The 26328-nt window shown below is 37.6% G+C and overlaps 1 long non-coding RNA gene across 1 annotated transcript; it reads right to left on the reverse strand.

Moving 5' to 3' along the window:
- Positions 1-7264: 7264 nt before the first annotated feature.
- Positions 7265-24670, reverse strand: LOC119618070. Its single transcript, XR_005234587.1, has 3 exons — positions 24590-24670; positions 10248-10378; positions 7265-9178 (listed from the first exon to the last, which is right to left on the reverse strand). It is a non-coding gene; the product is annotated as an uncharacterized LOC119618070 (long non-coding RNA).
- Positions 24671-26328: the final 1658 nt, after the last annotated feature.

Raw genomic sequence — 26328 nt, forward strand, 5'->3', positions numbered from 1 at the left:
GTTCTTTGAGTCAGTTTGTGGTAAAGGGGGGACACATTGACTGGGGAAGGCTTCCTCTTTTAGGGAGCACTGTTGCAATGGCTAGCTTGATGTCTTTGGTCTGCACTGATAATGATGAAGACTTAACAATAAAATCAATCAGCATAGTATTTTTTTTATTATTTAGACTTCCATCCATTCCGGGTCAACTGGTGCCTGTCTCCTCCAGTCACTGTGCAAGAGGCAGGGTTCACATAGCACAGGGCCACAAACAAGCATTTACACTCTCACCTAGGGACAGTTTAGAGTTACCAATTAATCTAGCATGCATGTTTTTGGTCTGTGGGAGGAAACGCACACATGCACAGGGAAATCACACAAACTCCACCCAGAAACGATCCAGGCCACGAGGCGATCCTGTAATCTTCTCGCTGGGAGGCACAGCTCTAACAACTGTCCACCGTGCCACCCCTTATTTAGACTTCTTTTTCCAAAACACAATCAATGGACATTCAGCACTTTTACATCTCTTGATTTGTGTTTATTTTGCCCCATCTTTCCACCATGTCGTTTTCTTCGTCCTTTGGTTGGTCTCCTTATTTGTTCTCGCTAATGATCAGCCACTTTATTTCCTGCTGTGACTTCAGGACATGAATCCGCGCCCAAACCAAAGTCAAAGCTATAGGAAGTCAAACATCTGGAGACATGCAGACAGATGAGATGAGAGGGGGAGAGCAAGAATTCTGCCAGACTTCTAACTGCTCTGGGACAATTTTACCTAATTAGTAGCTTCTGTTTTCTGAAGAGCTTCCTCTCCCTCCACCCCTCTGTATGATGTGTGTGTGTTTCTGTATGCGTGTGTGTGAGAACTATTGTAAGTCTCTTTCCTCATGAATTCCTGCCAAGGCCACAAGCTGAGGCGCATGTGAGTATGTGCAGAAAAATTTATGCTTCAGGAGGGTTACTTAGCCAGCACTGGTTTCCTCACCGGAACAAGCGCGTTCTGACTCTTTTCTTTTTTTATCTGTTTCATCACAGTGTTTTTCCTTCCCATGAGTTGGATCTCAGACCTGGTGCATCCTACTCCATTGTTCAGACTTGTACATTCATTTCCCAGATTAATTTTTTATGTTTATGATTTTCCCATCTGCACATTTAACCCGTTACACACCACAATATGCTTCCCTTATCTGTTTCCATGGTTTCTTCCTGCTTGTTTTCCCCCAGTTTGGTTCTTTTTTATTGCCATAGTTTACTTTTTTTGAAACTTGAAACCAAAGCTATTAAGCATAAGACTAATAAAAACCCAAAGTCATTATTTGAATTTTTTCTACAGGCCCCTGGTGGTGCCAGATGGTTTGATACAGGGAACCATGTGGGAAGTTGTTTATTAGAACTGTTTGAGAAAGGGGAGGCGCTTTCAGAAAGTACTTTGCTGCTACATGATTGATCTGGCTTAGTGAAATAAGATGAATAAAGGTTGGTTTCTCATTACAACACAGCCCCCCCCCCCCCCCCCCCCCCCCCCCCNCAAGTCCTCACATGCCACACCCCTAGGCGCTTTGTGGTCCAACAAGTTAGGTTTGCTTATCATCATCAGATTTTTTTTTTTAAAGTCACATTATGTACAAAGACAGGATGATTCACCTTGTAGCTTCACCCTTACCCAAAACTATTTGTTGAGTCACTGCAAGATTTATCCTCTATGCAATGAAATCACATTCGTACAAATGGTGGTTAGATATGCCAAGCCGCATCTATCGCAACACACTTCAACCAATCAGATCAAACACCAGTGGAGCAAGATTATGAATCAGAATTTGTCAAAGCCAGGAGATAACTGTCATATGTCACTTTTCATCAAATACAGACACAATATCAAGTTTTTATAGGACACCTGTTATGCTAACCTCTTTAGAACCTATTTTCTCAGCCAGCTGTCATATCTAATTGCATTACCCGCATACTGCAATATATTATTGTATTTTTATTGCCCACAACTGAAAGGTGAAGGCAGACAAAAATATTTAGCCATTAACTATATGAGTCAATTCTGTTTGTCTGTTAGCAAAATATCTCATGAAACACTGGAAGGATTTTAATGAAATTTCCATGAAATAATTATCGGACATACTTTTACAACTGATTAACTTTTGGAGCCAATTCAATTCAAGATGGCCACCACAGCCAACTGACCCTCAAAACACAAAGATATTATTAACTCAGTCAATTCCAAAGATATTGTACTCAAACCTGATGTGGTTGTAGCTCAGACTTACTCACAACACACAGTCCAAGTGGTACTCATTGCATGAGATTTTTGCTTCAAACTTTAATATTAACTGATTGACTCAACCCTGTTTGTCTGTCTCAAAATATCTCATGAACCTCTGGACAGATTTTAATGACGCTTTCAGAAAGGAATTATTGGACGTACATGTACAACTGATTACCTTTTGAGCTAAAATTTGATGTGCTAGTAGCAGAGTGTTATTCACAACACATACTATGAGTATGACATGTCATGATATCGCATGAGATTGTCTATAAAGTTGTTTTCAAGGCTTGACCAAAACTTGACTTTTAATCTGTAGTGTGGAAAGTTGTGTTATTTTAAAATTTACACTTTATGAATCTAAAACCTTCAGTTAATTCCAGAGACTCACGAAACAACTGTTTTGTAAAAGCTTGTGGGTTGATACCAAATTTATGAAAATAAACACTAGGTTTATTTGGACCATCATCTTCATCATCATCGTTATTTTTAGGACAGCATCACTACATAAAGGGCTTTCATTTTGTTGAGCAGCAGCCCAGTCAAATCTGGAGCTGTGCCTTTTCAAAGAGTGTGTGTGTGTCTGTCTCTCTGTGAATCTTGTTAAAACACATCTTAGCAAACAATGAGTTCATACGTATGTGAGGCAGATAAACAATCTATTTATAAAGCTGAAAAGTCATGGGGGTCTACAGTGCTTTAAGTTGTACTCCGTGGAAAGATCACTATGAGTAACTAACATCCGGTGGTACACACACATATGCAAAAAAAGCATTCACCTTCCTGTTTGTCAGGTTCAGAGGAAGCTAGATACAGCGCCCACACAACTACAAACATTAAAACAGGAAAAAATAGCAACACCTACGCAGTCAACTTTTTGTTTTTCATTTGATTAAAAGTATTTAGATGCAGTTTACTGCTGCTGTTGGGACTTTATTAATAAAATTTAGCATTGACTCTGAATTTAAATATGTAACTAACTTAAGAATTGGGGAATAAAAATGAACTGGTCTGAAAATACTAGTTTTTACTGCAATGTTCAGATGCTGCTGTAAAATTTGGCTTAAACAATATAAATATGAATGAGTCATTTGTTGATAGAAAGTGATAATAATGTTTATAACTGAGGGAGTAGGAGATTTCTTACTGTCAAATTCATTACCTAAACACCACTATTTACCTGAGAAATGTTGCTTGTCCATCCCTTCATAACCACATTGTACTAATCTTCCAACATCTATTATTCAGCCTGATAAAGCACATAGTAACACAGTATGTCACTGAGTCTCCAAAGACACAAGATCTCAATTTAGCTGAACACCTTTGGGATTTAGTGCAATGGAAAATTTGCATCATGATAGTGTTCTTTAGAGCTTTCATAAAAAAAAAATCTAAAGACAAATCCCATTTCACCCTTTTTCCTAACTTTTCATCAATATTCCTATGTTTTGCACATTCACTCTGAATGGAAGGTTGTGTCGATCATTTTTGTGAGGTAAAACTTCAACCTAAGGGCCTAGGTGTAGGGATAATGCAAGGGAATATGAGAAAATTGCATTAGATTGTGTCCAATCCAATTCTATTGTGGTGTAACCACTAATTAAGATAGAAAGTATGTACTGTCACAGTTATTATTTAGTGATTCTTTTTCAGCAGCAAACAATTAGAAAGAGCATTTCCTATTTTTCAAAGCATCATGTCCACCCCCCTTAAATAATGTGGGACCAGCTTGTGTTAATCCACTAATGTCTTTGGAAGAGAGAGACTGTGCTGACTAGACAGAAACTCACAGCACTGTGAAACAGATGGCCAGAAGACAGTAATGCAGAGGATGCAATGAGGCTCCAGATTAAGTTTTCTAAACAGATTTCACAGGATTTACGCTGCAAAGGGATGATACATTATAGCCTTAAATGCTCTTTAAATCAGTCATTAGATGAAAATTCCGGTGTAGGGAGAATTGAGAATGTCATCAGTATGTCATTAATTTGATCTGCTGAAAATTTAGCTGTTAAAAAGCAAAAGAAAGGGATCTGACCCTACTGTGGTAAACAGAGCTCATGTGATGCATTCGGAGGCACGGTGGAGGCTGACAGCTGATCCCTTGATGAATGAGATCATTGAGAATAAATAGATCAGCAGCCTCTGCTCATCTGATCGTTAGCAGTGATCAGTCAGGTCAACCCTTCACATGACTGACAAACAAGTGAAAATATGAATGAGCAGCCTTTTCAAAGCCGACTGAGGTGGCAAGATGATCTGCAATTTCCTCCTGCTTTGTCTAATGAAGTCAAAGCAGATACACTCTGAAAGCATGAAATTACAGAGAGCAAATCACATCTTTTCTTCTGATATTTATAATCAACTGCTGAAATGAGAAGGTGAAGCAGCCTGTGTGTGTTCTATTTTTTTTTTTTTTTACCAAAATGCTACTACAACCTCTTGACAAATTTTAATGAGATTAAATCAGATTAACTTTTAGAGTCAGCCCAATTCATGACGGTCACCACAGCTAATCAGTACTAGCCAACATAAAAATCTCTATATCTGGTGGTAGCTTAGAGTTGTTCTCAACACATATCCTGAGCATGACATTGCATATAACATTATTTGCACGGTTTGACCCAAATGTGTACAACAAAACATGAGATGATCTTAGTCTAAAACTCTAGCATGGAAATGTAGAAGAAATGTTAGACCTTTAATTAAATCTAATCCCATCTCATTAAGCTGACACAGTCCAAGGTGTCACTCAAACCTTTTTTCTGCTTCTTTTTTGTTTTTTAATTTTCTGCTCATCACACAATCTTCACTAGCTGATCAACTTTTATCAGATGTGACAAGCATGAGTCTACAGACATGTGAGGGAAGCAGCTGATACCCCGAGTGTACTCTACAATGAAACTCCAACAACTTTGCGGAAGTTGATGTTGTGTCATTCACTTCTCTTTTCCAGAATCCAGCACTGTCATGCTTGAATTAGATTGGAAAAATCCCATGTGATTCCATGGTGAAACCATAACACCTGATCAGGCTCATGTGGGCAATATACAGCTTTCAAATAATCATGTTTTTGAACATGTGGTGGACAGTGTGAAAGTGAAACCACAAGAAAAGTAACAAATATTGCTAATGTAATTTTCACGTTTTTTTTTAAACCCGTCTTTCAGCTAAAATGTTTCAATGTGAGCTCTTTTTGTGCACCACAATGCAAGCCTTCTCTGCTCTCTGAAGGCTGTTTCCCTTCGAGACACTGAAAAGCCTCCCACTACAAGTATGTTTGAACTGCAATCAATCTGCTGCAGCATAGAAGCATGTTGTAGGAGCTGGCACCCTGAGGTCTATCACACATCTCAATGGGACTCTTTGTGCTTGGTTCATTTCTGTGTAGGGGGAGCTTTTGAAAATACCCCCACGAGGCTCTATTAGCTCCTAATTTAAAGTTGAGTCTTCAGAAACACACCTAAAAAGAGACTTTAAAGTCCTTTGTGTTTTAAAATCCCAACAAATCAAGTTTTTGTTTTCTTTTTATAGCAGTCAAATTTCACTCCCTTCCTTTGTTTCCCTCTGTCCCCGTTTCTCTTCCTCTCTCGTCTCTCACCATTTCTCTTTTTGCTCTCCACAAACCCAAACAGACATTAGCCCTAAAGAATGATTCCAGACCAGGCAGGCTGATAAAGTGGTGGGGAAATCCCATAATGAGGATCATCTGATACACTTGCACTAACAGCGGGCCAAGTTTCACAGTGACACAAAGTTCAGCTCAGATGAAAAGCTTGTGTGAAAACAACACGCCGGGCTTTGAGTTCATTCTGGATTTACTTCTAAATTAACTTCACTTTTGGAAACTTAGAGGGTAAATCTTTCAAGGTGAAATGAAAAATGTTTTGAAGCTAACATAACAAAGTCATAAAAGGTGCTTGTTTTCAGAGTGTCACATGTTTAAAAAATTACACTAATTTAAAATTAATAATAAAAGATTTTTAAAAATTGCCTCTCACACAGTGACTGCTGGGGATAGGCACCGGCTCCCCACAACTCGGAAGGGAGAAGCGGGTAAAGAAAATGGATGGATGGATGGAAGATTGAAAAAATTACTAGGGTCATTTTCCATGATCACTTGAAAGTGTGACATATCAAGTGCTAAACACAGGAACGCAAACAAGGCAGTAAATAGTAAATAGCAAATACGGATAATGTGGGGGTGAAATGGTGTGTTGCAATTAATTGTGTAAACTGACCCAAAACAAAACTGTCATTCTTCAGCTTCCCAAAGGACAAGAAAGTTTGATGGATGTGGTTAGTTTAGCTCTTGGTGATAATTACAATCCAAAGTCTGGTGACTGACTGTGCAGTTAATGTTTTGAAGAGGACCACCTGAGATACAAACCGTCAATAGAAGAACCGCCACCTCCTGGTGTCCAACAACCACTGGCCGCCTCCTGCTGTCAGACCGGCAACTGCCAACTCTAGCTGTCTGGATGGCAAACTCATTGAAGGCTATGTGACATCATTGTAAAGCTTGGGGGTTCCCCTTGTGAATCGTGGGGCTCAAGTTCCTGACAGCACCCTTCCAGACTCCCCTCAAAAATGTGTGTTTTCAAACCAGTGCTTTTGTTAAAACTATCTTCTTCTTCTGCTTCCTTTTTCACTGATAAACACTGAGACAGTAACCTCCTAAGTGTCCTACAGTGGACTGCCACAGCTGGCCGCGGCATCTTCTATACGTCACCAACCAAGGAGGTAACACGGTCCATAAAAACTCTAAGAACAAGTCATTAACATTTTAAATCAGAGAAATGGACCACTGGAGTGATTTATGATAATGTTTAACTAAAAGAAAATTGCAAAAACTCATTATTTTAATATTTTATTTAATTTCACCTTTAAATAAACATGGGAAGTACATTTGATGAAAACACAAAAGACAAATTAGGTGATTAAATCCATTTTTATTGACAAGTAGAGCCATAAAGATAGAAAAGAACCCCTTGTCTAATTACAGTTACAGAGCACAATTCTTGTTTAGGATCTGAAACCATGCAGAAATAACACAGGCGTTGTAGGGAAACTTTGTTTAGAGAATGGGGAAACATGACCTTTAGTGGCATTAAGAACAGCACATTACCCCCAAGGCATACTGACAAAAAAGAATACACATAAAGAGATAAAAAGAACTAAATGTAATGCAAAAGAAACGAGGGGAACATCCCACAACTTGACTGACTGAATGGAATCAAACTCAGTGAGCCATGATAATGGGATTATCATGCTATATTTCAAGATGTCGAGTGCCACAGCCAAAGTAGTTGTATGACTTTGTTTACTGCAGCCCTGGAGCTGAAACCATGATGGATGATTTTTCTGTCAGCCACCTATTTCGGATTTGTCCCAAGTCAGAGTCATAGGAATAAGATACTTTAGCTGATGGTAATCAATCACCAGGACCTGTGATGTAAGAGACTTGCTTATCCCATAGACAACACAAGGCTACAATAATAATATTACAGAGCCTTATTACAAGATAAAACATGGAGTGTTTGTGATGCTTAAGTCCTTACAAAATTGATGATATAAGGATGTTATTGGTAAGTGTTCTTACATATTTTTCCAGTTTGGATGGGAACGCTTCGAGATTGTAAGTCTCAGCTTTAGGACAGGAGACGTGCTTTGTTTAAAACAAACAACTAACAGTATTTAACACACGCTGATGTGTGGAGTTCACATTTACGTCTGTAAACACAGCCTGCAAAGTGTGACGTCACGTAGTCTTCTGCACATGCAGGTCATTTCAGAGCCTTAGACTGTTCACGCTGAAGTCTGATGAAGGCCGCATTTCAACTGTAATGTGAATAATGAACAAAAAACTTGGATCTCAGCAGAAAAACAGGAACTGAGCATTAAGACCTGTATGGTGAACATAACCCAAGTAATTTTTATCAGAAAGGAGATGCAATTAACAGATAAAAAAAGAAAATACTGCATTCGAGTCAAAGATGCACCTTCTAATGTTGCCCAAGTATTTCATGCTCATTTTTATGTTTTAAATATGACCAATTTGATCTCCATGACAGTAAAAACAAGGGAACTTGCTACATGGTAAATTAAGGTTTAAACAGTAATCCCCAAACAGTAAGAAACATCAGCACACATCTGCTGATATTAAATGACAAGCAAAGCTGACTAGCTGATAAAAGGCTTTGCATTTTTCTGAAACTACCTTTTCACATCTGTGCTGTTTTATGTTGTGTTGTAATAAAAAAAGGTAACTCTGGGTTTACAGACTGTATGATACTTTAACTCAGTCTTCATGATAATAGGCACTATTTTCCTTGAACTAAAACTTGATTGTTGTAATTATGATGTTTTGAAATTAATTCAGACTGTTCTTGTGACCTAAGTGTGGACTATTAAAATTTGTTTGTAACTTCAAACATTTTTTGTGCCCGTTTTTATTCTCACTTTGCAACCCAAGCACTTAATGACACAGGGAAATTCTACTGGGAGGAACTAGATCAGTCACTCTGTCATTTATGAACATGTGAAACAGATGTCATGTTAAAAATGAATGTGGAGGAGGGACAACAATAGTTCTTTTAGTCAGCAAAACAATCCCCCAAACCAGTTTTGGATCTCCCCTCAACAGCCCCCGCTCGCTTTTCAGAGAGTCTTTTTAATGTGCTTCAGTTTAGGTGTGGGGCTGTCCCACGGCTGCTGCCTTCACCAGAACAGCTTACGGTGTGGATTCATTATCTGCCCGGTTTAATAAGAGGATCCTAGAAAACAATGCAGACTGTCTGAGTTGTAAATGTGTTGACAGAGGTGTTGGCGTGAAGGCAAAACCAAAGTGAGACTTATCTTGAAAGAGCCATAGAGCTGTCTGTTTGATGATGTGGGGTTTTCTGGCTTCCTGTAAGCTCCCTCCTGTCAAACCAAATAATGGACCAGAAGAATAAGTACAGCAAGATCAAGGTTGGAAAAAAAAATTAAAGGCTGTTTAGCACATCAAGAACTGATAAAGTTGTAGGAAGACAATCAAAACTAATGACTTATCTTAATGCCTGACTTAAATACAGCCAACTATAAACAGCTGGCAGATAGATAGGAGTGGTATTTGGTGCCATAAAACATCTGCTGTTGTTCACTCAGTAAATATTTTTCCACCTCCTGCAGCATTTTATTATCTTCATGTTTGTTACTCATTAAAAAAAGAAAGCTTTTCATATCAAGTAGTATAAACACAGCCGTGCTTTTAAATGTAAAAACTATTATTTTCCAACAGAATATTGTTTTTGACCTCTCTATAGTCTTTTGATTTTTAAATGCATAGCTACCGTAGTCAACAATAATATTTCTCAAATTAGTTTCCGAGGAATGTGGAGGAGGAAGTGAATAAAGGTCAGTGGTTAATAGTTAACCGAGTTGGTAACTCTGTGTAAGACTGAAAATTTTTAAGAAAGTGTAAATGTCATTAGTGTTCACCACACACAGCATGACTTTTATTATTATGTATCACTTGCATACCAAATTCATTAACCCTTAAAGAGAGCCTACAGCACCCAGTCTGATAATCACAACAAACCAGACTCAGACCAACATGTAGCAAAATATTATAATAGAAAGTATTTTTTTCCTATACATTTATGAGTGGTTTTATTCTCTAATACATCTGTCTTCCAGAGTTTAGTCATAAATAGTTGACAATGATCCCTCTTTTAAGCAGAATTTTGTTGTGAGGTAAAATGATTTGATTAAACCAATTAAAGAGTTAAAGCCATGTCATTTCCTTACAAGATATTGGCTTCTTAAACACTCGTCTTTGTTGTTTTCTTGGTTTTCTTTATGTTTTTATGTTAATGATAAAATATGTCACTTACAAGTGCTGTATTTAAACAATCACAGTGATTTGTTTTTATTGCTTTCACTAATTATGTGTTTAGTCATGATTACAAAATCAAAATAATAAAAAAATAAGATTAAAGGTTGGGCTTACTACTTTCAGAGAGTCTTTCTGCTCATCATTTGGCAGTGGATGAAACGTAATGTGAAGTTCAGGTTAGGAGGTGATCAAGATGAAGGTTGGGTGTCTGCTACTCTGTGGTGAAGAGGTGAAATATGAACCTCCTGCAAATCAGCATTGAAACAGATATTTAATGGATGATCTAACTGGTATAACATTTTTAATCACAGACTACTGTGAACTGTTTATATAAAGAACAAACAAATGCAAAGGTAGGCAGATTTATTTTCACCTTTGCTTTTCATTCTCCAATAAAACCTGTTATCATTCTTTATTGTTTATCTGCAAAGCCTGGTATTTACAGCCATACTTCTGTATTATAAATCTCTCTGTAAAGCTGTTTTCGATTAGCCCTCCTGAAACCCTCGGAACTGAAGAGAGGAAGAGAAGCCTTTGTAACCTCGGGTCCATTTGACCATAAGGCCACAGGAGGGTTTAACCCTGTTACCTGAAAATGATGGCAGATTTGGAAAGAGTTCAGCTCAGGGAGTCCGTGTCAGTCCGTGCAAAGCTTTAAAAAGTTGTTTTGAGTTCAGCACACCCCTCTCTGGGAGCTTACAGAAGGTTCAGGGCAACTTTTACAGAAACGAAACTCAAACTGGGAAGAAAATTAAAAGTATGAAAACTTGTTGGGAACATCTTTTTTTCTGTCTGAGAAACATTTCCTGATCCATAAAGTGTTTACAATTTTAGGATTTCCTGTAATTTCATGATTTACACAACCCTACTGTAAATTATAAATAAGTAAAAAAAATACACTAGATAACTGAAGCAAATACATAACTTATGAGAGAACTTTGTTGTTTTGGAGATCTGTATTTACACTATGTTGTCTAAAGAGGAATCATAAATTATGATAATACACAAAGTATAATAACAAAAATGTGTTACTGAGTGAAAAACAAAGTTTAATTATTTTAAGTTTTATTCAAAAGATTATGCATGAAGAAAACAAGTTCATGTAGAAAAATCCAATGACATTAAAGTATCCTGTCATCTTTAAATGACAAGGTACAAGAACAAGAATTATGGAGAGCAGAAAGGAAAAAAAATGTGATCAAAGATAATAAATTAGCATTTCAGGTGTCTTTGGATCAGACCTGTAAGAAAAACCTTTCCTGTTTACAGAAACACTTCTGCTCAGATTTGTTAATCAAATTCCTGGTCTGAGCATCACAGTAGAGTGATTGTTTAGTCTGTGAATGAGATAGGAAAATCAGTTTTTCTTTTGGTCTGCTTTCATTCTGTAGTAGATTTACCTATATGCTTGGATTTATTGTCATCCTGCCCCATTTTTTGCTGAGGTTTCTCTGGCAGGCAGCCACAAAATGAGCTCATTCTGTGTGACAGGGAGCCCCGGGCAGGTATCATAAATTTCAGGACAGTTATGTTAGCCGAGAGCCCTGCTGGAGAGTAGCCACACTACAATATTGTCTTACTTTATGAACAATACATAGAAACTGCTGATTATTCTTTAGGACTTCTTCCCAACTTTTGTACTCTTGGGAATTTTTGACAACCATTTTTAACTGAAAATATTAAAAATACCAACATACATTATTTTCACTGAGATGATATCAGGGACTGAAAGACAATTGCAGTCAAACACACACACAAAGACACTTTTACATTAAATGTGTGAAGAGAATGTGTAGAACTCACACAATTTTTCAGACATGATTTTTCACACCAAGTCAAGGCTTACATGGTAAAATGATTTATTGATGGAGTTTATATCCATTAAGTTTTAGAGGTATGACTCAAACAGCAAACATGCATATACTTTCAATATGATTAGGATTTCTGACACAGCTGCGCACAACTTTACCCGGTAAAAAGAATTGCCAGTGAAAGCTGCTTCAGTTTTTTGCTTTAGTTTTAATGTGCATTTTGATGTAATTGGCCTCAAATTTGCTACACTACAATTTGACAAAGGTGTTTACAGTGTTAGTTATGGGTACAACTTTATTTGTGAATGTTTGAATGAATAATTTACATATCATTAGTTAGCGTAAATTTACTAGAAGGTATAAACATATTTGATAAAAAAAAACAGTTTTACTTAAAGTTCAAATGACTATTGCCTTTATAATTTATCTGTTCTTGCAGCACAGCCATGAAAAGGGACTCCTTGTGGTATTAATCACACTGTGTCGTGTCAGATCAGTCTGTCCTGATCACGTCACACATGTCTAAGTCACGTCTTCATTCATAACACAGTGTGTCTTTACTTACATTTGTATTCCTCAAAGTACAAGCCCAAAAACAAAAAGCTATTGTTAAAGGTACACTCATGCACTATTATTATTACCTATTTTTAGAAATAATATTAATAATATGTACCATTGAAGTACCATTTCCTCTGTAATTAAGCATGTTCAAGAGTCACAACACCAAAAAGTCACTGTCAACTGACCACGCACATAAAAAAAACACAGCCATGAAATACTCCCCCCACCCCACATATACTCTCCACCCCTCCAGAAAATAATTAAAAAAAAGAAATCAACCTAAACTAAGCTTTATAGTAGCAAACTACAATTTTCAAAAGCCATTTTGTAATAACTACTCTATAGCTTTCTAATAACCATCTGACACCCCAGCCCCCGTGTCACATGTAAAATATCCGGGGTGCCCGATAGCGTGCAATTAGGAGCAAGTGTGACATTACTGTCACCTTCCACCCACTAAAACAGAAGCCTTGCACTCAGACACAGAAATGAGGCATTAGCACATTAAAAGATGTGTTGCCATGGTGATGCAACAACCCATAATCACACAGTGAGTGTTTCTCTTGGTGAGTCAGCCAGTGTTCATCCATATTCATACACAGAGAGCTATTTTCTTGCACATATTCTTCATATGCTGCTTGTGTGTGTCTATTTTTGTGTGTGTTAACGTAATTAAGAAGCACATACGGAAATCTAGCTTTAAATTCAATGATTGTCCTCCATTCAGTTCATAGATTGATGTGTGTCTCTGTGTGTGCGTGTGGGGAGGGGGGACTCTTCTCTGTAATGTTTTCTCCAGCGACCACCTGCCTCTCACCGACTCGGCCCCATTTCTTTTCTTGTCTGTTCTGTTTTGCCTCCTCCTCTGATGTGTTTTCCAGAAACCTCTCCGGGTTCCTGCTTTTTATCCCCAGAATCATGCTGGGTCTTGCATAAACCAACATGTAGAGCCAAAGCGAGTGGTCTGTAATCCTCATTAAAGGCTACAAGAGCACAGGCTTGTGCAAATAAAGAGATTTTAAATGTGTAACTTGTTTCACGAAGCCTTCACGACAGCTTCGTTGTCGTGAATTAATGAATTCAACCAAAGCGTAACTATTAATGAGTTACTTATTTAGGACGTTGAATCACTCTTTTAGGAATGTGTTTTCTTTCAGCGTGTTCTGTGTTGTTATGGGCCACAATAACAGTTCACACATTGGCGGAGTAAGTATTTCACACTTAAATGATCTCATCATATTTAATCTAAATCATAATAAAAAATACCAGGTTTGAACTTGCTGATGGCAAAGCTATTAATTTGACACATTTTTGTTTTTTAACTTTGCAGATACTTGTGTTTTAATATCAATGTCAAAACTATACATGCAGTTTCTTATTCCATGCTTTAATTTTCTATGTTTATTGCCTTTTGACCACAATATTTTTTATTTTTAGTCTTTAATTATCCAAGAATAAATGTTTGTGAAAGTTTTTTTTTTTCTGTAACCAGCCCCCCCNCCCCCCCCCCCCCCCCCGGCTTCACAGTGCACTGTGTTTTATTGCTGAAGAAGACCTTCGTTTCCCGTTGTTCCTGGGTGAATCATAAACCGGACCTCATGCAGGGCAGGTGATCTATGGCAGGCCGGTGCGAACTCTTCGAAGTTCCTTTCTCAGCGGCTTTAAATAAGCAGCGCTGGAAACTTGAAACAGTCAGCACTCGTATTACAGTCGTTCAGTCTGTTTAGCTACACTTTACTGAGAAGGGGCAGTTCAGGGGAGGGAGAAGAAAACAGATTCAGACACAAATCCGTTCAGCTGAATTCCTCAGCTGGGTTTAGGAGTTTAGGCACCAGCTGTGACAGCTGCTGCTGGGCGTCAGTGTAAGTTCTGGCTCCTCTGAGGTGTGATGAATGGTTGGTTTTACTGCTAAAGCAAAAAAGTGTTTAATCTAAATATGCCTTCAGTAAATAACATTTAATGTCCTCTCTGACTGTACAAATAAATAAATAAAGTATCTTAATGACTTGCACATCTTCTTATAACCAAATTCTACAAAAAAAAATGCATGTCATGCTTGCACTGCTGATTAGGTCAACATAATAACACATCTGGCAAACACTACATACATCTGTTTATTCGGTTTTTATTCCCACAAAGGCTGTTGGGCTCAACATGATGCAGTACACTATCCCAGCATGCACTGGACAAGACAAATACAGTCCAAACAGGTTGCCAGATATGCATGCTGGACAAGACACAAATATTCAAAATATGGTACAATCTTATTATTATTTTTTTTTTACAAATTTTTGAAGGCATTTGCAGATGGTCATAGCCTGTCCACTAAGTAATGTGGTTTTTACAGTATAAGTATTTTCTTTCCTTATATCATAGGGGGGTTTATAAACTGGACAAAAGGCACATTAAATAATTTCATTAAAGTGTTTTAACTAAGAACTACAGTATGGTTTGTTTTCTTCTTTCTTTTACAGATAAGATGAGATAGCATTTCTACAACACGACAGTCAAACGTTTCTTACACTTTAAAGATGGCTGTCAGTTACCGTTTACACAGTAAGTAAAAAGAAGAGCAACAATAAAAACAAAAATTGGTCATAAAATTTTCTACTAAGAATAAAATTTGTGAAAAAATAGCTAGCATATATAAATTATTTATTTATTCCATTATTTACATGTTGCTTCCAAACTGTAAAAGTAAAAATGTTGACCAGACAAAAGAGAAAGACATGGAGCATATATTTGTCTGGTATCTGAGAAGAAAATATATCAGGAATCCAGTCAGAGTAGTTATCCTTTTAGCAAAACAAACTGATTTTCAGAGTCAGAATCAGGTGGCTGCTGCACTTACAGTCAGCTTACACCTGCATTTGAATTACTCAGAATCTAAACTAAATTTTATTAAATATAGTTGAAAAACAGAAACCAGCAGCTCACAGTGTCAGACCACTGATGCAGTGTATGTACAAGTGAAAGCAAATTGTTGAGAAAAAAGAAGTGAAGTCACAACACAGAAATGTGTTTTAATAAGACAGAGAAATGTTAAAAGTATTGACGAAACTAAGAGGGAGATATGGCACAGAGTATTATGTGAACATGCTGCAGTTCTTCATGTTCAGTGTTTCTTCCCAGAAAGAGACAGAGCGAGGCAGACCCAGTCAGGATCCAGTTGCCATAGCAGCTGTAACTTGGTCAGTAAGATGCAACTGTGGGAGCAGCATGACTCTGCATAATGCACCGACACTGAGCAGACGTAAGCATCAAACGCAAATGTCGCCATGCTGATGATGATCACATTCTGTTTATTGGCTTATACAGCTATATTCCTTTTTTTTAAAAAAATATGTGGTTGCTATGTTTCAGTTATTTTGCTTATAAAAACATGTTGCTTTTTCATTGTGACCTTTGACAGAAACCACTGAGCACAAACATTTACCACGAATTTACACGTTGCAGCGATTAGCTTAAAGGTTGTGCCAGTAAGGAAGCTATACAGTATTTGTATAGTGCCTTAAAATCAGCTGAATTCTGCCTCAGACATAATTAAAAGATGAATGCCTCAACAACCCACCAACATCTCCAAATGTACTCTGGAAGGTACTGTTAGTAGATTGTTTCGAAAGAGCCAGCACATACTGAATCTGTAGTTCAGCTGTAGCACAATAGAGGTTAATTAATTTCATTGTATGTGAGAAATTTCTAATTACTTTCAAACCTGGCATGGAATTAGACTGAGTTGATTTGTCATGAATCACCAGTTGTTTTATAATCTTCCACTTTGTTAGTTATGCTTCAATGATCAAACTATTTCTAATGAACACTGTGGAAAACATTTAAACGCTCTGTTAAAGCACTTCAAATGCTTAGCTAAATCAATCTGTGATGAATGCTGAGGTTTGTTTTCTATGACATCTTCTGGGTTGAAGCTGTCACTTGTTGTCATTTAACTTATACTGAAATGCTCCATTATTCAGTCTCACGCACTTCTATAAAAGGAGCTCGCTCAGATCTTGTGAAAAAATACTGGATGCAGTTCTTTAAAATTAAACTCGCAATTTAAAAAAATAATAATAATTGAATGAAACAGCTAGTGTTAGACCTCGTGATAATTTAGCAAAGCCACAAGGTTTTCCACCCAGATCATTAGTCTGGGAGAGAAAAGGATGTTTAATCAATACAATCTCCAGATGAAGTACGTCATGCAGCTGTTGTCAGAGCGGATCTTTGCAGGGAGAAAACCAGGTTAGAGTGATTCATGACTGCCAGTTTGCATTCCTTTACCGGAGACAGTACATTTTTATAGCCGTTCAGTAAACTACGAGAAGAGCATCCTTGCAAATGAACATGTTTTAATAGATATAGCCACCATTACTTTTGAGAATGGGTTCACATTCTTCTGACCTGTTGATGCAATCAAATAAATCCATTTTGCATTGTTTGTGCATCAAACTAAGCATCCAGTGCAGTCAGTTAAATTGTTGTAATACTATATTTGTCAGGGTCTACTTATTAAACCAGATTTGGCTGATGGAGCTTAAACAGATTTAACATTTTTTGTTTAGAGCAGCAAAGACTACAGATGACAGGGTGCAACATCCACCACACAGGAAGCCGTGCCAAAGGACAGCCAGAGATTCCAGAGAGCAAAGATGTAAAACTGCAGCGGTATTCACTCACAGGCAGCCAAGCAGCCAGGTTTTCAGACACAGACAGGCAGTTCCCAGAGGGACATCTTCTGTGAATAAAAATCACAGTCCAGGCAGGAGGCATCATTTTCTATCATCCAGACTTCCTTTATTACCTCTCCCTCTACCTCATCCCTGTCTGTCCTCAAACTACTGCCCTTATCATGATTGCATGCTTCATGTCCCTCCTATTTTCTTGCTTTGACATTAAGCCACGCCAGATTTTTATTCATTCTTGAATTCTAACTCATTCTTATTTTCCTCCACTACTCCTACGGTGCATTATAAACAGATTGGGAATATAACTGCGTGTCTTGGAATAGAAGCACCGGAAACACAGGGCAAAACACGAGGCAGAAAAACAGAGGAAGAGGCAGAGGTGATGTCACAGCCCAGACGTGATCAGCCTACATAACAGAACCACCGTTACACCAGTCAACCTCACTGCCATCATACACTCCACAATGATTACTGTATTTGTTTATTCATGCTTTCAACACCCAAATTGATATTTTTAGATATATTCAGAGAAATAAGTTCTATACAGCATTCAGTTTATTCGCACGCATGCAGGACTTTTATGATGATACATTATTGGGTTACTGACAAACTTTATTCTCTTTTTTTTTCAAACTTAAAAGTCTTCTGCCAGCAGTTTGATATATTTTGTTTATCAGCTGTGTGAAGACTAAAGCAGCAGATAACTCTCTCCACCCAAAATTGATCAGAATGCTTTGAACCTCTTTCCAGTAAGTCCAATCAACTCTGACATGATCGATTTTATGAATTATTCATAAAGAAATGCAAAGATCAATGAGAACGTAACATGAGCAATGTGTTACATTCAGTGTGAGATAAGTTAAAAATGATACTCGTTTCTTTTAACTAAAAATATCAGGTATGATCGATTAAAACCATAACTCAATATTCCCACATTTTTATACAAATGAGATGTATAATGTTCAAGAAAAAACATTCACAGTTACGCTTCCACAATCTTTAAATTCACTGTAAAGACATGAAGAAGGCCTAAATAAATATAATATCTACAGCTGCTTTTTAATTTCTGCTTAGCAACTTTAGTTCATTTAGCATTGTCTCAGAATGAGCATCAACAAGCGGGGTTGTGATGAATAGGCTGATCTCTTAACTCAATGGGTGACAGTTTTTTAGCAGTAAAAGGATTTATGAAACCAGACTAAGCTTTAAAATGAGAAATGCACTTGAGTGACCAAAAATGCAGCAAGAGCAGCTGCATGTGACATACATTAATATTCATGTGACCCCCCCACCCCCACCCACACACCCCTTCCCAGACTGAGTTTGCTTTTAAAAAATGTTTATATGCACCCAAAAAAATGAAGCTGCCTTTATAACAACCAGTGTATAACAGCATAAGAATGACATGTAGACAGTGCATGACAACAAAGCAGACAAAAATTCATCAAAATCAGGAGGCCGAACAAAACCTCAGTCCAAACTTCTGCTATGACGAGAGCAGCCAACGCTCACTTGACACATGACCTCAAGTCCCGACAGCCACCACTACACCAACCCTAGAAACCAGCACCACCACAGCCTCCTCCCACTTCTCCTCTTTCTCTTGTCTTCATTGAGTGACTGCACGCTCCGCTGATTGCCGCAGCTAAAGCCCCTATAAACCGATGCATTTTCTCCTCCTCCACCTTATCCTCTCCGCTGACTGATCAGGGGCCCCTCGGCTCGGCACAAAAACATGGCTGCTCGTCTGTCAGCTGGAGGCACAGGACACAGCGGGCCCCTACTGACTCCTATTCAGCCCCAATGAATGACATTATTGAAATCTGAATCCCGGCTGTGTGCATGTGTGGAGGCAATGGGCTCACACCTGTCCTTTTAGTATGTCTGTCTAAGAAGACAAGATAGGGGAGGGGGAGGAGGCCAAGGAATGCGTTGATGTCCGACCAACCCAGCTGTTATGCCTTATTCCCTTGGAAAGCAGGCCTTACATTTTTGCAGCAAATGTTTTGTTTTGTTTCCTTAGTTAAAAATGTAGAGTTGAGAAGACTCTAAGGTAAGTTTGTGTTTCAGTTTTAAAGAGGTAATTCTAAAGGATGTGGCAGTGAACCAGGAAAGATCTTGAAAATAAGATTTTTGTCATTCACTTAAAACAAACCAATATCATCACATGAAAACCCCTAAATTTTAAATGCAATAGGAAGTGAGTGGGCCCTTTTATTGCCATTTCATGATTTTAATACATTTTGGACAAATATTGAAGTTATCGGTTTAAAAAGAAGAATACCACTTAAAAAAAAGTGTCCACATTGAGACATTTGGCAAACAGACGTGTGCTTCCTTGTTTGTCCAAGTGCTAAAACATGGTTTTGAGATAATTAGATCCTTCCTAGTTTGAGATATTTCAAAATGCATATTTGCACAGCAGCTCCACCCAAAACTTAAACCCACAGAGAAACTGAAATATCAGTCTACAGTTTTAATAATTTCACCATTCCACTGCCATGTGCTTTGTCGCACATGACATAAAAGGTGTAGAGATGAACCAAAATACTGGACGAACTGTTGGAGTTTTTGATATGATGTAAAACTTGCCTTCACACGTTGCCTGTTTGTATATGTACGGTACATAGTGCCTGTGGAAATCTGCAGGATCAGATAATACCAAATGCATGTCTGAGAGGAGTGTGTGTGTGTGTGTGCAGGAAATATAAATTGTCACTTTCATCTGTGGCATCAGCAAGAAATCATCTGCTGCTCGCCCATGTGATTTTTGTTTTATGTGCTCTGTGTGGCTCTTGTGTGTTGCTGGGAATCCCCTTCCAGCTCTTATCAGATTTTAAAGAGTCTTGCTCAACACTGTGCATAAAAACCACCTGTTTAAGACTGAAAGTATTTAAGAAGAACTTTTTTTTGTCTTTATTCTGTTTTTTTTTTTATTTTAAAATATTCAGGATTAAAACATCTGTTTCCTCCATCGTTTGTGCCCAAGTTAGGGCTGAAGTTCACACATTATAAAAGCCAGTAAGTGTTAGCTGCAGTAAAACTAAAGATAAATTAACGTCAATAAAACTAATAGAGAGGGGTTTATTTTTTACACACAGCTCTGATGTAGACTTTATAGCATAAATGGCATTGAAACACCCAACACACACACATCAAACACACAACCAAAGCTGCAAAGTGGTAGTTCTCAGTGGCTTCAGATTGGCATTATTGAGTTAAATGTTTGTGTCGTGTTGTTAAATAGTGTCGTTTTTGGTGCAATCATGAGACCGAAAGTTGTAGCACATGTTTTTGGTACTTTTTCCTGTGAGAGTAGCTTGCAGTGCAACAGCAGATGGAAACTTCAACCCTAACCCACTTTTGCTGTATGAATTACAAACACATCAACAGGAAGTGGTATGGCTTGAGTTGTTCACAAAAAGTTACAAAAAAATAATAATAATAAAAAAAGAAATGCAAAATGTTTAAAAATGTACACGCTTGGTTCAGCACATTTTTATTTTGTTTGTGAGAAGGAATAAAAACACTGTTGTACTGAATGCATAGTTCTAAAGGTGAAGCAGCTGTGTCTGTCTGGTCCCTCCAATTCAGGGAATTTTATTTTTTTATGGTTTCTTCTTAGCTGCTGCAGTGGCACAATCTGTGGATTTACCAAAGTTTTTCAGGAAGGCTCAGTAAAACTACATGGATGTTTAACCAGCAGTAATATAATTTTATTATTGCCCACTGCCATACAAGACAGACGATAATGTATTATCCTCTGCATGTTTGTATGTGTATGCTCATTTAAATGTCTGTTAACAAAATATCTTGTTTCATTTCCATGAAACCCTCACAAAGGTCTCTCATTGAAGTTCGGTCTACAACTGTTTAATTTTTGAAGTCAACCGGATTCAAGGCGGTCATCACAACTAGTTGCCCTTAGCAAACACTAAAATGGCTATAAATTTGTCAGTTTTAAATGTATTAAGCTAACATTTGGTGTGGTAGTAGCTGAGAGTCACAGATTCTGAGTATTAACAAATAATTCAACATTTTTGTTTTAAACTTTGGCATGCAAGGTGGTGGGCGATATGCATACACTTTAATGAATGATAGTTTTTAATTTAACCTCTTTTTAATGAATACTTAAGTATTACATATTTGGCTCAATGACCAAAGTTATTATTTTCAAGCTTATTTACTTTTATTTATTTACCCTACATGCAGAATTTTGGACCGATATGTTTTTCACCCTTTCTGGCCTAAACAAAACCCTTGCATTTCACAGAACTAGTATACCAAGGCTTTATATATATATAAAAAAGGTAATGGCCTTGGTTATCCTCAATCCTGCCTTTGAATCCTTGGCCTAATCTCTGACATTTTCTGGCAAAATAGCAGTTCAATCTTTTATCTTGGAAAGGCAGTGCCTGAAAGAATTTGACCTTGTTGCTCATTATCTGGCTTCTTGTTAATCAGTGTTTTTCCACACTAAGAAGAAGGAATGAAACTCAACATTATAGTTGGGTAGAAGATACACAATTAAATGTGCAAATATTTAATTGAACAAACAGAGGAATTGCCAATTTTTTTGAAAATGGATGGATTTCAGTTGATGGTGATAACTTTCCTTTTTAAATAGTCTGAGAGCCAACAGACATAAATTCCTCCTTTTTTGATCTCCTCTCTCCCCCTCTTTCTCTTGCTACATGCACAGACATGCCCAGACAGGAACAGAAGGGAAACCCCCGCACATGGTGTGGAAGCACTCTGCATCCTGAATCACAGGATTCATCTGCAGGCATAAGATACAAAAAGCGACTAAAGTTACATCGCTCATCTGTGAAGATTAGAAATGCTTTGTCATTTGCTACTCAGTTTTAGTTTTTTTTCTTTTTCTGAGCTCATGTGGGTGGGGACCCAGATTCATTTCAGACAAAACAACTCCCGGATCAGAAAGAGAAATGATGATGGGTCAAAGATGCGGCAGATGGACGGACAGACAGAGGCAGAATCAAACAGACACATTTATAAATATGGATGCTCCATGAATGCCAAACTAGATGCAAGCTCCTGCCCATCTGCACGCATGCTCATTGTAGAAGTTCATATAAATTTGCACATGCTCGAGTTTTTTTTTCTTCCGAGGAATGTTTGACCTTTGGCCATCACCATGAGTCCCCAGCTTTACTCCCCCATCACACACATCCACCCACACACCACATCATTTCACCTCCCTCTATCCTGGACAGCTGTCAGCAGGGACCTGGCCAAAGAAAAAGACCCATCTGTCACCTTCCTTCAAAGGTTGGAGTATCTATTTGAGTGTGTATGGTGGGAGGAGAGGAGCTGCTTTTCACTTGGTTAATCCCTGCTGTTGTCCTCTCCCGCGCGCACTGTGGCACACTTCTGAGGGATACGGCTGTTTTAAATGTAGACATGATTTGAGTCCATGTCTGATCTGCTTAGCATGTGTGTTTGTGTGTGTGTTTTTTGAGCATTAAAGCTCCTCTCTCTGGTGTGTGTGTGTGTGTGCATCTCAGCAGGTGCTTCATCATATATGAAGGAAAAATGCCATGCTAGGGTCACAAGCTTATTCATGTCAGAGGCCCAAATGTTTATGAATCATTTTCTTCAATAGCACTGAACATATGCATCCTTTCTGAAATCCAAGAAAATTAAACCAAATATTTGATGGCTCAATTTAAAGTTCGGTAAAAACTTTACTGACCACATCAGTGTACGAAGTAAAATCTAACAGCTTTGAATGAAACAAAGAAACTGCCATCTTTGAATGGCATCACTTTAAAATCATTTATGCTGAAATGTTTACAATTCATGTTAAAAAAGAAATAATGTATGTCCTTTAAATAATTAAAACATATTCCATTTGAAAATCATAATGAAACTACACACACGGAAGCCTCATTTAAACCTCCTTTTTTAATGCTCTAGGCAGTTCTTTTTTAATTATTCAAGCAACAAATTCCTTTTTTTATAGTCTAGCCTGTTTTCTTAGGAAGAGAATATTAAGCTGGAAATCCCCACATTGCTCAAGCTATTTTACCCTATAAATATCCAAACATTCCTTTTGAATTACAATTTGCGCCGTATTTAAACAAAGTTACTGTTGCTGATTCAGGTTTTCATCAAGACGGGGTGATAATTTTAATAATTTTCAAGATGTGTAGCACAGTGCAGCCAAAGAGTCAATGGAAGTTCTTTCGAGGTAGTAAGTTACAGTATGTTGGGAGGAAAGTGAGAGATAGGAGAGATTTAGAACAATGCAACAGTGTTATATAAGGGGATTTGTGGGGAAAAAACAAAAAACAAATTCATTCTCTGTGAGATTACCAAGGATCATTCGCAAACACACAATCCCTGCTTGAATACTCTTTTAGAAATGAAGGCTAGAGATTAAAGCCAGGACTAGCAGGTAAACTGCATTACAGCGGTCTTGCACAAGGCAGATATATTTCACTACATCTCCGTCTTCTCATTTCATCTCAGTGCCAATAAAACTCTGTAGTGTTCACTTTTCACTTTGCTATTCTTTAAACAGAAACTGACATATATTTCTATGTTTCTGTCCAGTTACTATACTTGTTTGGAGGAAAAAAAAATTTAAAAGACACATGTTGTCAGGTTTATTCATACAGAGAAAACTTCCAACTTAGATCATCCAACAACTGATTTTTAAGGAATTTTAAAATCTTTGATCTTTACCGAATCCAAAAGTTGTTAGAAAACATATTTAAAATAACAATAACATAAAAAAATACATTTCTTCACCCTGCTTTTCTCAGAATTTCTACGCATTAGGGATGTATTTCCTCAGTAGTGTGGCTTTGTTTAGAAAGAAAAAAATGAAACTTTTTTTATTATTATTGCTTATGTATTAATGAGGTGAAGCTAAACTTTTATCTAAATGTAATGTCTAGGATGTTGAAAAGAATGAAACAAATATCAGAGTTCTAATTTGCTCTGGGCAACCTTCTCCTGTTTTTCCACTTTTTTCCTGTTTTTCTTTTTTCTCATTTTTCTTTTTACCCTGGTCTTTTTCTGGTAGACTTGTGAATTCTGCCTTTGGGAGTGCTCCTGTCCCTCAACCTCAGCTAGATTGTTACAGTCACCACAATGAATGCTGGCCACACTCGTTAGTGAATTACTTCCTAGGGCATGTTTTCCATCAACCTAAAATGATGTGTTTCTCCTTTGGTTGGCTGTGGATTTTATGAGCAAACTCAATTGGACTTCCTTTTGAGTAACTCCTCTGAGCGAACACCACTGGATCTCTCTGTACAAGTTGGATTTCTTCATGAGTGAATCATTTGTATTTGTCTTTCTTTATGAGACGTTCATGTCTAGGCTCCTGCTCCACTCCCTCTCAGCACAGTGTTGTTAGAACACCCACCTGGATACCCGCTCTCCACCACCGTTTTAGCTCCGCTCCACCCCTTGGACCGCTGGACCTCTCACCTTGTCTTCAAGATCTGAAACAAAGACAAAACAGCAGCTTTTTTGGTTCATTATGGGCCTTCTTGTTGAGCTATTTTCCCCAGAGCTCAGCACTAACTCCTCTTTTCTCCCCTGCAGACAGTCAGAATAATCTCCTTCTGAAGCTCCTGACATTCTTTTTATTTCGTGCAATAAACCTTTTTCTGTGTCAGCCTCTGAGTCAGCCTTTTCAGTCCAGAAAAGCCCTAATGTTATGACAGGAATGTCAAACCTGAATAGTACTTTATATGTCACACATTTACTAATAATTCAGATTTATCAAGGAAATTATGGATGTGTAAGGAAGTGTTTTTTCTTGGTTTATTCATATAAATTTATCCATAACTACTCATCTGGAGAACAGTAAAGGTTATGAGTAAGAATATGAGTCTTGCCACAAAAAACTATTCATCACTGACAAACCGAAAGCAGTAAAACACTCACTGCGTGGTTAGACAAAGTTGCAACACTGCACACAGTGATAACAGCTTCGGTGCTTTGCTGCTATGATAGACAGTTTAGATGGCCTGACTGCCACCGCCTCCGTTACCTCAAAATGTTCCACCTGTCTAGAGGAGGCACACTGTTCTTCCACGTGTCATACAACATCTGTGAACTCGTGCGAGACAGATAAACAAACAAAATCAGTCCAAACCACATATATCCATGAAGTAAAAGGTACACTTTACATGTATACAGTGATGAGAATCAGAATGTTTGCTCTCTTCAAATCCATCTGGTGTTGACTTTTGACAGTGTGTGGCATCCATAGATTTAAATAAACAGTTCTTGGTTAACTTATTCTTAACATTTTTAAAACTTACTGTAATCTTACTGTATTGTTGTATGATTTCACTTGTGTGATGAAGACCGAGATACTGATGAAGACAGAAATATTGATAAACTCACAGCCTTTCTTAAAATAATCTTTCATGCGACAACATTCAAGCACCTACTGCCCACTACTTGTCTCATCTTCCTCTATTTTAGTGTTACTTATTTGAATTTTATATGTGCTTTTTGCTCTAACTTTAATTTCAGTTAGTCTTATTTCCTCTTTGGCTGGTAAAGCTTCTTTCTTCCTGTTTACTACTAAGTTTTGCTTCATGTTATACTTCTACATTTGGGTTTAGTTTTTATTTTGCCTGCTACTGAGTTTAATCTATTGTAGGGTCGGGCAATAAATGGTTACACTGGTATCTAAAAAAAGCAACAGTGCTGCTATGAATACATTCCTTAGCAACTCTGCTGTGTAACTTAATTTTACAACCAAATAAAATGACTTCAACGTACATATAAAGATGAAATGTTTTTTTAATTACCCCTTAAATTATCCCTTTAACCAGGCTTGGGACCATCACGAGAGATACACTGGCTTGTGCTCCCTAATGGCTGGTTAAAACTATTAAACAACTTTTCAATAAATGACACCTCCCAATTGATGATGGTTTTGTAATGTTATGGAAATGTTTGTCCAACTCTGTTTATTTGTATACTTTTTGATATAAATATAACTGGAGATGTTCTTTAGAACTAAAAAAAAGGCTTAGTCAATAGAAAGTTGACATAAATGCATACAAATGAGACAGTTGTGATTCACATTTTCAGATTTCTAAACAGTCAAATAAAACAAAGTGTGTGTGTGTGTGTGTGTGC

Source organism: Kryptolebias marmoratus, linkage group LG20, assembly GCF_001649575.2.
Source record: "Kryptolebias marmoratus isolate JLee-2015 linkage group LG20, ASM164957v2, whole genome shotgun sequence".
Lineage (NCBI taxonomy): Eukaryota > Metazoa > Chordata > Actinopteri > Cyprinodontiformes > Rivulidae > Kryptolebias > Kryptolebias marmoratus.